Source organism: Pinus tabuliformis, chromosome 6, assembly GCF_031772625.1.
Source record: "Pinus tabuliformis cultivar Carrire ecotype Pingquan chromosome 6, CPIR1, whole genome shotgun sequence".
NCBI classification, from domain to species: Eukaryota; Viridiplantae; Streptophyta; class Pinopsida; order Pinales; family Pinaceae; genus Pinus; species Pinus tabuliformis.
This window is the reverse complement of record NC_142292.1, coordinates 1,233,798,290-1,233,812,594: the sequence shown is the minus strand read 5'-3', so window position 1 is coordinate 1,233,812,594 and position 14,305 is coordinate 1,233,798,290. Positions and strand designations below refer to the sequence as shown.

Below are 14,305 nucleotides of genomic sequence, written 5' to 3'. Positions count from 1 at the left end.
TCAGATCAACATTTTCTCACTTGGTTTTTGTCATGCTTGCCTTAGAGACAAGCGCAGGTGCACCATTCCATTCACTGTTGTATTTGCCCTTGATGATTTAATGAAATGGCTCAATAGTTCTCTATTTCCAGCATTTTCATGGGTGTATGATGTGCATTTCGCATTTCTGATTGTTGGATTGTTTGCTTGCTTTGTTGATCACTTAATTTCCTATTTAGGAACATTACTGTGGTATTAGAGCTAGGTTGCACGAAACGGGGAAACGGGTACGAGTTTCCAAAACGGGAAGCGATACAAAATGCGACCTCCCCAAATTTTGGAAACGGGGAAATGCGAATATATCTATATCTATATATATATTGAAAATATTTAAATATATATGTGCAATCATAAAGCATAAATGATACATTATAATTTATTACACTTAAACATTAAGATTTAATTTACATCACATTTACTTATGAATGATCACATAATGAAAATAAAAATATCGGAATATCCAAAAGCAACCTTTATTATATATCCAAATCTCAAAATCAGCCTTTATTTATATTAATATATGACGCTGCAAGTACAATAAAGACTATACGGCTACAAGAGAGAGATCCAAATCAGGATTTTTTGCATCCACATCCCATTCTTTAGAAGGACCACTGTTGAATTGGGAGTCTTCTCCTACATAGTCGAATGACCTTAGTGCTCTTGATTAAATACAAGTTTCATACCCTAGTACCCTACATGATCTTGATTATTGGGAGTTTCCCCTGCATAGAGGGCTTGGTTCTCTTGATTAAATACAAGTTCCATACCCTAGTACATGATAAAATCCAATGGAAACATTGCAATCCCCCCAATCTTGAAATCCTGAAAACTAGATAAGTCTGTTGGATTTTGAGTGAGATCTAAAATTCTACTTTCTCCATATGAAATCCAATGAGGGCAAAACCACTCTCAAACATCTTGAGTCATTTCATGGTAATGTTAAAAATTTAAGTAAAAGGATGAAAATGAAAAATAAAGGAGAATATCACTTTTAATTTAAGAATTTAACATTACCATGAACTGCATATCAACACTAAGGCAAAAATTCACTTTTATAACTTTAGACACGCATCTAGAAGCAACTAGAAGTCACTAACATACCCTAAAAAAAAAAAAAAAACACAAGTTAATGAGGAAACGTGGGTCGTACGGCCGTGAAACGCGTTTTCGGCCGTACTGGCCACGTTTCTGTTTCGGGAAACATGGCCAGTACGGCCGAAAACGCGTTTCCACGTTTCGTACCAGTTTCCATACGGAAATGGACCTCTGTACCACGTTTCCTGCAACATAGTATCAGAGCCTAGGTCTTGGCTCAGTTGTGGGGAATTTCTCGTATGAGAGAAGGGGACCAACAAAATATTACATATAGGAGGCAGAGGTACGGAAGCAGAGAAAGAGAACTGGAGATCACTCTAGACACTGAGGATAGGGGGAGGGCAGTAGTTGCAGAGGAAGTCTTGGGAGAGCCCAAGAGCAGGGAGGAGATGGCTTTTGACAACCTCTTGACTAGTAAAGGGGCAGAAAGAGATGCTAGAGGAGATTAAAATGCAGAACCGGGAGAGAACCAACCCTAGGGGATTCTTATTTGGGGAAACTTCTGGAGCCTCTCAACAATTCGATCACTCTTCACCTGCTGCATAGCCTCCATCAACGAGTGGGCCAACTCTAGCCACATTTCCCTTTTTCGTGCCTGTGGCACAGATTGAACCAGTAGGGACTGAAGACCCTTCACAGATGGGAGAACACTTTAGAGAATGGCAATCCATGGGTGCAAACTTCAGGGAAGCACTCTCTTTCAGAGATTTTTGCAAGCTCAAGCAGAATGAGAAGAGCAAGGGTTATGGAGGACAGGGCATGCAGAGCTATGAGTTGCAGAGGACAATAGGGAGGATGTACTTCCCTACATTCGATGGCACTGCCAAGTGCACTGCTCGGGCTTGGGTTGAGAAGATGGACACGTATTTCCAGCTTAACCGGATGACAGAGCTGGAAGCCATCAAGATGGCCACACTGCACATGGAGGGGGAAGCCCACGATTGGTGGTTTCATGGCTTGGCCACCCTGGGGCATGCCAATGTGACTTCATATGAGGATTTCACCAGGAGGGTGGTGGAGCGCTTTGACCAGAGGGATCCAGAGGCTCATTTCAGGGAGCTAACCCAACTAAGCCAAACAGGCAACCCAAAGCAGTACATCTCAGAGTTTTTGAGAGTTTCAATGATGGTGTCGAACCTATTAGATGCTTAGAGGGTATACACCTTCATAGAGGGCTTACTCGAGTCCTTGCATGGACTGGTGAAGTCACGCAGACCCTACACGCTGCAGGAAGCAATTATGTGCACCAGAGATTTGTAGGGGGCCATCCCCAAGACACGAGCACCCTTTCTTGCACGTACCCATTTTCCCCAGAAGGGGCATGAAACTAGACCCCCACCTCAAAGAACCACCCAGGGACGAGGGCAACTAGATGATGGGGCACGGAACCTCAGGAGGAGGAAGTTGTGCTTTACTTGTCAGGAGCCCTGGGCACTAGGCCATCGGTGAATCGCTGGCAAACCACGTTACATTGAGGTCTTTTCAGATAGTGACCAGGAGGATGAGGTGGAGCAGGAGTGTGGTATGGGAGATGGTGAGAGTCCAGTAGAGAGGGGACCACCACCACCACCTCCACAGGGAGGGGCATCCTTTGCCCCATCTGGGGGAGTCCTTGCTTCTTTATGCGAGGTCCCCAAATTTCTGACATTGAGGATCAAAGGCATGATACAAGGGCAACGGGTATCGGTCTTAGTTGACAGTGGGGCTACCCACAACTTCATAGATGCCCAGTTGGTTCAGAGGAGGGGCCTCACCACAACCGAGTTTGAGGGATTTTCAGTCTTGGTACCGGGTGACCGTACCATGTAGTGCACTTGGTATGTGCCCACTTTGACAGTAGTTATGGGGAACTACTCTATAACGGACCATTTCTTTGTGGTCGATGTGCTAGACACCAACGTGGTGATGGGTGTCCAGTGGCTGTACTCCCTTGGGCGAGTCACTACTGATTGGAAGAAACTGGAGATGGAGTTCACCGGCCTGGATGGAAAATTGGTGGTCCTTAGAGGCATGCATTCATACCCACCACAGACAGTCTCAGCGCATAGGATGGAGGCAAATCTGCGACATGGGGACATAGCATGGGCAGTGGAGCTGAGGGTTTCAGAGGTTGGAGGGCAGGCCCAGCCACCACCTCCAGACATACAGGCCTTGTTGGACAAGTACTCAGTGGTATTTGGAGATATCCCACCAGGGCAGCCACTAGATAGGGGATTCGAGCACACCATCGAGCTGGAGCCGGGTGTGCAGGTGGTGATCACTACCCTTTATAGGCATCCTAAGGCCTATAAGGATGAGATTGAGAGGGCCATCAAGGAAATATTGGCATAGGGCCAGCAAGGAACTATTGGCATAGGGCCAAGGAACTGTTGGCATTGGGCCACATCAGGCCAAGTTCCAGTCCTTTTTCTTCTTCAGTGGTGTTGGTGAAGAAGAAGGATTGAACCTTGTGCATGTGCATTGACTACCGGGCCCTCAACAAGAAGACACTGAAGAACCGGTACCCCATCCCCCGCATCAATGAGTTGATGATGAGCTTAGAGGAGCCAAGTACTTCTCTAAGATAGATCTACGTTTGGGGTACCGCCAAATCAGGGTGAGGGATCAGGTCATCCCCAAGACAACTTTTCGGTGCCATTATGGGCACTTCGAGTTCCTGGTCATGCCATTTGGGTTGACCAACGCCCCTACTACCTTTCAATTGTGTATGAACCATGTGTTCCGGAGGCAGTTGAGGAGGTTTGTATTGGTTTTCTACGACGACATCTTGATTTACAACAAGACTTGGGAAGAGCATCTCCAGGACTTGGAGGAGGTGCTGTGTATTTTAGAGGAATAATAGTTCTATGCCAAGCTGTCCAAGTGTGAGTTTGGCCTGACCAAGATGCTCTACTTGGGGCACATCATTGGCGTAGATGGGGTGAAGGTCCATGAGGAGAAGATATGAGCCATCTGTGATTGGCCAGTACCTAGAGATGTGACAATGCGGAGAGGCTTCTTGGGCATCTACACATATTACCGGAAGTTCGTCAAGTGATTTTCGCAGTTGGTAGCTCCCCTCACAGATTTGACCAAGGGAGGGGCTTTCACATGGATAGATGGGGCACAGGAAACTTTTGACCGCCTCAAGGAGGTGATGAGTAGTTGTCCAGTTTTGGCACTTCCAGATTTCTCCCAGCCCTTCACTGTGGAGTGTGATGCATCTGGGGAGGGAGTTGGAGTAGTACTATCTTAGGATGGGCACCCCATTGCTTTTGAGAGTCGGAAGCTCTTACCCCATGAGAGGTCATATTATATATATGACAAGGAGATGTTGGCCATTATGCATGACTTGGCTAAGTTCCGACAATATTTGGTGGGTAACTACTAACACGTTTCGGGTGAAGACTGATTACAATAGTCTTTGTCATTTCATGGGGCAGCAGGGCCTCAACGACAAACATCAGAGATGGGTCAACAAGGTGCAGGCCTATGATTTCGACATAGAGTATGTGCGGGGGAAACACAATGTGGTGGCCGGCAGGCCTATCACTCATGAGCATTTGCCATGATTAGAAGACCCAGTTATTGGTGGAGTATTCAAAGGACAGGTGGGCATGCGAGATTCTGGAGGATACCCACGCAGATGACCGCTATCAGGTGATGGGCGAGGTCATCTACTACAAGGGGCACATATTTTTGGTTCCCAACTCGCAGTTGAGGGAGAGAGCATTGTAGGCAGCAAATGACTCGCCATTGAAAATCCTGTCAATCTTGTTTGGAGTTTGATTCATCATGATAGGTTGGGGTGCTATACATCGAAATTCATACATGCTACTTAGAGATCTATGATAACATGGATGTCACATCATCATAGGGTGTCCACATCAACAAATTGTGTACTTGCCAACATATGGAGCATGCATGAGCCACTTGGAGGATATTCTCACGAGTGGGTGGTTACAGGTGGTTAGAGCATAATTTTTTAGGGCAGTCAGCTTCAAGAGCAATTATCATTTGATAAAGTATCCAATATTCCGCCAAATCAACAAAATTGAATGCAGTTTGGTTATGGGATTTCCAAAATGGAGTAAAATTGGGTAAAAAGTGACCAAGGTACATTATTGCAGAAATAGTCATACAAAATTATTGTGCATTTTCACCACTTAACACCAACACATGTAGAATTTGACCACAAGTTTGAACAGTCCACTAGTTTGACCAGATCAAAGAAGTTAGAAGTTTGTTAAATATCACTTTTAGCAAACACATTGTATTGAATGATGTTTTGAAGAACCCCTTCTTTTTTAAAAGAGGTTACCCAACTCATTTTTACTCATCTGAGGTTGTAGGAAATAAAGAAAATCTTTATACTATTTGTATTTTGGAGTGTTTATTTGTTTTATTTACAAAGCATTTGTGGATTTAGTGGGAATCGATTAAAGTTCTAAACTTTATCAAACAGTCAAGGTTAACACAAGGGAAAAAAACAGCCAAGGTATAACTCTTGTTTATTTATTTGCATTTTTTAAATGTTTGTTAAACAAATTAATGGAATATTTAAGAGGAATATCATTGCATTTTTTCTTTTTATTCATTGTTCTTCAATAAACCCTTTCAAGTTTGATCATGATTATTTTTCTAGGCTTAGATTCAACCTCCTTGTGGCGTTTGGATATCTATGATTTCAAATTGATGCTCTTATTCCAACCTAGAGTTGGAAAAAGATTCCAGTCACATTCTCATTCCAAGAAGCATTGTGGGCAAGGGAAAACGAAGACTCCAACACCCAATGGTGAAGGTATAATCGATTTTTTTTTCAAGCGATATATCTATATATATATATATATGTATATATATATATATTAGATCTTTTATTTACTTGCTCATTTAAAGTTGAAGGTTTTAAATTTTAAATCTTTAAATTTAACTTTGGATAGTTAAAAATTTGATCTAGGGCTTTTAATATCTAAATTATCTTAGGGATTGATTTAGAGTTCAAGGAATTGACTGGGTCATTAATGGTTAAGTCACGTATAACCTAACTTACGTGAGTAAGGGTATAAATATTCCATGCAATTTTCAATAAGAGATAGACGTGGACAAATGATTAATTTTTTATTTTCAATGTCTTTGGAATGTTTTTCTTAAATGCATAAATGTCAAATTTGAACTTTAATCACATTTGGATGATCTGAAATTGTCTCATTAATTGGAATATTCTCTTTAATTCATTCATGGCCATTATGCTTTCAAATTTATCATTTATTGGCATTTGAATGGTTCATATGCTCATGTTGAATATATTTATCAAGTAAAAAGACTAGTGAATTCGTGAGATATAAGGTGAACTCATTAATTTAAGGATCAATAAAATAATGTTTGAAATCCTTTATTTCATTGTTTGTATTAACTCATGTTCCATTTTATTTCATTGTTTGTATTAACTCATGTTCCCTTATTAGCATATGGTTTACTTTCCAATTATTGTTCATACATTTGAGTCTCAAACCTTTATTAATTATGGTGTGATGATATGGTAATTTCTTTTATAAATGGTATATTTTTTATCTACTCAAAGTAAACTGTTTTCCTACATGGTCTAAATATGGTTGAAGCAACACAATAATGCTTGATATGGTCACATGTTATTTATGGGAAAGATTTTTATTTAGAAGTTTTTAGGCTAGAGACGTGTTCTGACATCGTTAAACAACTATCAGGGTAAAACTGTAGTTGGGAATAAATATATTCAGAAACTACACAAGATTTCACATGGTTAGAGACCCTGTTATCACCTTATTGGAAATCCCTTTAATGCCTTTTGAGACCCCTTAGAGTGGTACCACATTAGACAACACTTGTACACGGTCTCTTACTTCCACTTACTCTTGGTTATATTGAAAGTCCTATAGCTCTCCTAAAACCAAACATTTGACCACTTGATTGCTATACTGGCATCGAAAATAATATTCGAGAAGATAATCTCGCACACTGTGGTGATTGGGTAGTACAAATAAGGGTACGGTTGATCCTCCTTAGCTGGAACTTTGAGATGTTGGGCCAAGTACTACTATTCCACCCTGGTGTTATATCAAAGAGTTGTAGTATAGGGCAAACCCTTTATTTGTCAAGCCTTGAAATTTGCTAATCCAATCTGTTTTATTTAACTAATACTTGTATTTTTATTGTTGGGAGCAATACTTAATAGATTAATCTTTCAAATATGCAAGATTTCACCTAGCATTGAATCATATGGTTGTTTACATGTCATAATAACTTCTGCATGCTTCACCAATTTGCACGCATATTAACCATTTATAATTCAAAGAATTTCCAAGCAAATTTAGACCAACTTCCTTCGGAGTGAGTGAGAGTTGAATCCTAGCCATATTGTCACCCATACTAAATGATAGGCTTAGGATTAAGTATAGAGAATCTCCCCTTAGGCTAGGAGGCCATTTCCTAGAACTAGAAGTGAGGGGAAAGGCTGTTGAAGTGATACTAGATAGCTTTTCTGATAGTATTCTTATGTCCTCTTTGGTGAGGTTAGTACTTTTCGTTTGGGGAGAATTAGACCAATAACAAGACTAATTTACCAATATTCAGTGATGAGCTAATTATCCTAAGTGTTGGAAATGAAATAGTGGAGAAATAGAAACAACTTGCGGAAATAACATTATTTTATGTTCTAAAGTTACTTGGTTTGGGGATGAGTAGTTATGATAGGCTTCCAATAGAGTGTTCCACCTCCCGAATGAGCTTAGGTATGTAGCTCAATTATCTTGCAAAACAAACTTGTATTTGAATTTTGTTCTCCAATACAATGCAATATATAACACTATATATACCATACAAAATAATGTTGCAATTAAGTTTTGAATGATGACCAAAGTTCTCTCTAATGGGTTGATACATCCCTTTCCCTAGTTGTTTTGGAATCTCACTCAAGGTGGTAGGGTTGAAATGTTCAAGGTGCTAGAAGGGATGCCTTAGGGCCAAACAATAATTCCTTAAGGTTGGAGCCAAACTAACAAGAAGAAATCCTTTTAGAGGTTTTGAAGATGATAGATGCAAGCGACCCAAGAGCGTGGAAGAGGAGTTAGGAAGCTATGTCAAGATTGGTTGTCAATCTAAGTGTGTGCCTACAAGATAATGAAAGGGAGACCAAAGATTCCAAAAGACAGTACAAAAGGGAAATGAGTGATATAAAAAGGAAATGGAGCCTCCTCAAGGTGTAAGTGAATGTTAGGTTAGCCTCTGTAAAGAGTGACCTATATAGAAAATCCATACCACGCGTTTAACAACTTGTATTGTAGATTTTCCATCAAATATTCCCTCTATTTTGCGAGCGACAACCTATAGTTGTGGTATGGTTTGACAACTCATGGTTTTCTTGGCACCAAAAGACCAAGACGATTAATGAGGGTTTGACCTAGTAAACCCTCAATTAAATGACTCAAAATATATTTTGGTTTTCAAAAACCCAAAATGAGGCATCCTAACTAGTTGTGGGCCAAATAAGGGGATCAAAGCCCCAAACAGAACCCAAAAATCAGATGAGTGTGGCAAGGAGCCTAACTTAGCCAAATCAATGACCAAAGGCCAAGAGAGGTAGGAAGAATATTTTAAGACATTTTACCTAAGCGCTAGACATCCCTAAGAGGTCACATATCTAAGGTAAGGTAAGGTAACTCAAGGAAGTAGTCCAACTCAAAAGGATGGTAGAGAGATATTGATGTCATCACTAGGTGGTTAACACATGTGTATGGCAAAGAAGTAAGAAACACAACAACACCTCTAGTGTGTAAGGGTATGTAAGTACCAAAGCGCAAAAGTTATATGCTACAATCACTAATCAATAATGCAAATAATTGAGTCTTCTTCTTATTTTGCATCATCTAGATCCTTAATCAAGATGATTTGTAGGTACTTGTCACTCTCATATTATGGCTCATCTATTTGGTTTGTAAATATAGGGAGCTCTGCAAGTTCATCTAGATGGAATTCATCATCTTTACATCAATGTTATCAAAACTAGACTGATCATCGAATCAGTTGACCCCAAAACTTGAACTGGACTCAAACCAGAAGAAAAAACAAACCACAAAACAAGTTGACCAAAAATTACATGAATATTCAAATTTTGGAAACAAAACATATCTTCGTATGCATCCATATGAATCCAAATTGTTATATGCAAATATGCACAGTTTGTCATGACATATATAGAAAGGGTGTGTATAACCAACATAGCACTGAGTGCAAACCATGTATAAACCCAAATAAATAAATAGAAAGGCTGTAAATGGCCTTTAAAGTCCAAAAAAATCATGCTATAACAAATAACTACACATCATTAAAGTCATTGCCTACATTGACATTATCATCATTAGTATCACCTCTAAGCATTAAAACAAGATGTAAAAAGTTTAACATGCCTAATCATGACTTCGCTTGAGTGAAGGCGAAATTTTTTCTAGGGTCATTATAGAGGAGTTCAACAATCAATGCCACTAACGTTGAGGTGCATAGAATGTTTGGTGCTCTTGATTAAATTTCAATTTGTACATGATAAATTCATTGGAAACACTGCAATCTTGCGAATCTTGAAATCCTAAAAACTGTTAAGTCCACTTAATTTTGAATGGAATCTAAAATTCTTCTTTCTCCTTTATCTTTCTCTTTCTATCATTTGTAACAACCCTGATTTAAAATATACAAATAAGTACATCAGTTTATATGATTAATAATCAACACTCAACTATTCAACTATTTAACATCGAAATTTCGAAAATTCATGAGTAGAGATGACTTACCTGTATCGATGATATTCCTTGTGTTTTTGGAGTTGAATGCTCTTTGAATTACGTTAACCGCAACAAAGATTTTTGGGACAACTTTCCATCCAAATGGAGGCTCAACTGCACATAATCTTTCTACAGCGGGCCACCCCTGAGCCCTCAATCAATGTACCAGAGAATCCTTTGTCTTACAACAATTTTCTTCCAAGAGAATGCATGAAGGAATAGATGAATCTCATCCTCCTCCTGGCCCATTAAATAGACCAAGAAATGGAAAGGGATCCGCACGCACACATTCCATGTGCCAACATGCCAACTTTTATTTCTTTAATTTAAGTTTTACTTAATTTAACTCTTTCTTATTTTACTCTTGTTTACGTTTTGTTAACTTTACTTATTCTTACTTTTTTTATAGTTTACTTTTATATATATTTATTTAGAACTCTAATTTATTATTATTATTATTATATTCTCTTCATTATTTATTATTATTATTATTTTCTATTTAGTATTTACTATTATTATTTATTATTTATTTACTTATATTTCAATATTATATTATTATATTTATTTATTATTATTATTTTTATTATCATTAGGGGTATTACATCATTTTACTTTAAGAATTTAATATTACTATTAATTACTAAGATTAGGTTTTTTGCGTTCACTTTTATTAATTTGTTATGTTTTTAAAATTTGACTTTTAGCGGTCCTTAGCGATGGTTGTATGGTGTGGTACATAATTTGCAATTTTCACTTTGGAACCCTTGACCCGACTGGTACCAGTGTTTTTAAAACTGCTTTTAAAAACCGGTTACCGGTCAAACTGACCGGTTAGCAAGGCTGCCGGTCCGAACCGGCCAAAAAACCCGGTTTGATAGGGCATTTCGCCATTTTTTAGCCCTAACCGGTGAAAACCGGCCGGTTTAGGACAGAACCGGCCGGTTTGTATCAAACCGGCCGGTTTTAGGCACGCCCACTGAAACATGCAAAAAAAGGGATTTTGACTGTGGTTTAGGGGTTTTGGGGGGGAAGTAAAGGTGGGATATATTGTTATGAAAGATCCTATAACTGGAATTCAAAGTGATTTGCTACGTATGGAAGGGGCAGAGGTCATTGGAGTCTACCATGGTCTTGTGAATGAAAAGCTTGTTAATTTGGCACACAGGTATCTGAAAGTCCATCCAAAGTGTTCTTGAATGAAGCAGTAGTATTTTTTTTATGTGTAGTTTAGTTTGATAAAGATCCTTAATATTTGTTCTTGCATAACCATTTTACTTTTTTGTATTCGAGTGCCTGTATTGGTATTAAGTTATTAACTACTGCACATCTGAGATTTTCTATCAAAAGTACAACAATTTTCATGCCCCTTTAAATGAATTCTTTCACAGAAGTTGCAAAAAAAAATTCTTCAAAGGGATAGTTGCCAAAGTTATTGAGAGCCTAGCCTTCCTGTAACCTGCATGGAACCCGTTTGGTAAGTGCCTCACATATGTTGGCTGCTTTAGAATATCTTTTAAAGCCTGCTTCTGCCACATCTCTCTGATTATCTCCCAGTGTCAAGGAAGCTAATTGTGCCCCCATTGCACTAAGAAGCTCAAATTTAACCTTGAACTAGGCCATAAATAGCAAGAAATGATTATGAAATGTGCTCAGGTAGCAGATGACATCGTATGTCTGGTCTGTTGGGCTGTGGTCAATGGTTAAAATGGGTGTTAAGTTGTTAACACAAATGATCCCGGTTCGTACCTTGATGGGCATAGAGCCATAGAACAGAGCATGCTTTAGCTGAATTTGACAGCTCCCCACAATGAACTCGGACTGAGATAATGTGGACATGGGGTTCATAACTCTCCACCGATAATTTTTTCTTTCTTTATCCTTACCAGAAAAATGACAATTTTTTGTTGTTGTTTACATCCAATTTATCACCCCACCCTCCAGCCCATAAGCGAGAGGTATTCCTCATAGCTTATGAAGAGCCTCAATGTCGATTGCCTCACAAATAGTGAACATGTCATGTGCAGGATTTGAACTCTGGTGGGGAAGATAACAGTTTCTTCTCTCAACCACCTGAGTTAGACCTATTTGACAAAAACATGATGTTCTATCTCTGTTGTTTATCCATTTAGACACATTTCCAAAGCTTCAAGTTTCAAACTTTCAACAGCTTGGACTTTATAGGCCATTTAGAGCCTCATTTCTTATGTATTTTGCCATTTTGTCGATGATATGTATTGTACTCGGTGCCATTTTGATATATTCACCTTTACATGGTATATAAATGAGCAAACTTTGCATATTTTGTCTCTATTGGCTTGGAATCATGGTTTTACATCTTAAAAATAGTTTTGTTTCATTAAAAATTAATTATTTAATGTATTTTTTTAAACCGGTTCGTTTAGACCAAACCAGTCCCGGTTAGACCAGTTCCAGTCGATAAACCGGTTCATTAGGTGGACCGGTCCAGTCACCGGTTCCGGTTTTAAAAACATTGACTGGTACTGCCCCGAAACCAGTTGGACTGGTCAGTTTTTCCTGTTTTCGTCTAGTTCTGATAACATTGCTATGCATATAATATTAATTGTGGATTGGTACCAGATCTTAGGATCTTCCTTGTATTGTGGGTCTCTCTAGCAAGAAAATGAAGGCTACTATGAATGCAAACCAAGCTTTCTTCCTTCTTAGATCATGATTGTTTTCTCTTCATTAAATGAATAATAAGTACTCCAATTCCTTTTGCAGGCTAAGAATTTTTTTACCTGTGAAAGTTGCCGTATAGCAAATGCTTGTAGCTCTTGGGCATGTGCACAATTAATTTTCCACTAGTCTATTGCATCTTTATCGCAATGCCTATACACAAAGTGGCAATTGTACCAAACCTCACCCACGTGAAAATTGGCTGAATTGAGTTTGCATGAGGGATGCTTCTTCTGAATCTGTTCCATAAATATTTTTTACTGTGGCCATGATCACTAGAAAGAGGTCTCTTTCTTGTTTGTTCAATATTATATCATTTTCTATTGAAGAAATAAGATGCCATATGAGAGTTTTGTTCAGTTTGTTGCATCCCTTATGCATGGATTGTTCTAAATATGGATATAGGTTGGGTTCTCTTTTAACTTGATGATTTTAAAATTTTCAAATGTAGAATCACTGTTTTCATATATTTCATGCAGGAATAGGCCATTGTATCATTTCTTATTCAAGGCATCAGATTACATATGAAGAGGGTTGTTCGGTTTTCTTCATTCTCCCATGTATGAATTGTTTTAATTGTGCATATAGGTTGAGATCTCTTTTATCTGTGATGGTTTTAGTATTTTGACCCACAATCAATGTTTTCATATATTTCACCTAAGCATAGGTTATTAATATTTCATATATGATGAGCTTCATTTGTCCTTGATGATGAGTGAAGCATTTACTCAAAACGTTGGACATTTCGTTCACATTCGTAAGTTGATCCAGAATTGAACTGTGAAAGCCAGCACTCTCAAATAGGCAAAAGTTTCTGCAAAGTGGAAAATATTACATATTGGTTCAATGATGTTAGCAAAGTGCGGGAGAGCCTCGTAACAGGGTTGTCCTGTGTAGTGATAAGCAGATCTGCCTGTTAATTATTATGTGGGTCAATACCCCATAACAATTTCGCGATGCCCCCATTAGAGGGAATGCAACCCAAATTTTGTCAAGGGATGCAGATTATGTACCTAGAAAGGCTGGATTGCATCATCCCACACTTGAGTACAAGACAGAGGCACGTTGGATTGCACTCACTATGGGGTGCATGCACCTTAGTTATTTAGCAATTTTATTATATATATATAGAGATATATATAAAAGTGTCGTTGTCTATCTATCTATCTATATATATATATGTGCTGTATTCATATATGTTATATGCAAAGTCTTCTAAAAATCTGCACGTGATATCCTAATCCTGGTGACTTAGCTTTTCCAGCCTTTGCCGTTATGCTTTTCCACAAAGCTATGTTCAGAACTGGCTTTTCATGTCATATTTGGTCCTCCCATTAGCGAAGTCCTTCTAGCTCATTAGATATTTAAGGGTATAGCTCTTGTTGCTAAGCTGAGACTTGTGACAAACACTTGCAAAGACAAGCAATTTAGTAAGGGTTACAGAGAGCAGATCCTTGGTCACTATCTTTTCACACAACAATAAGTTCATGTCTTACACGTTAAAGTCTGGTAAGGCGATTTGTGAGTCTGTGACTGAACCACCTGTTGCGATACTCAAATTATACAAATGGTTTCTCAAATAAAGAACACTGGTTTCATTTGATGTTGCATACAGAGAATTTACTTTATCCCAACCTTCTTAGCTTGCAACAATTAATAAAGAACCCCAATATTTTGTTAGA

General features: G+C 38.6%; 1 protein-coding gene across 1 annotated transcript in view; it reads left to right on the top strand.

The window, feature by feature from the left end:
* Positions 1 to 14,305, top strand: part of LOC149263150 (putative voltage-gated potassium channel subunit beta) — a 149,229-nt gene that overhangs the window by 133,481 nt on the left and 1,443 nt on the right. The gene's annotated exons all lie outside the window — the stretch shown is intronic.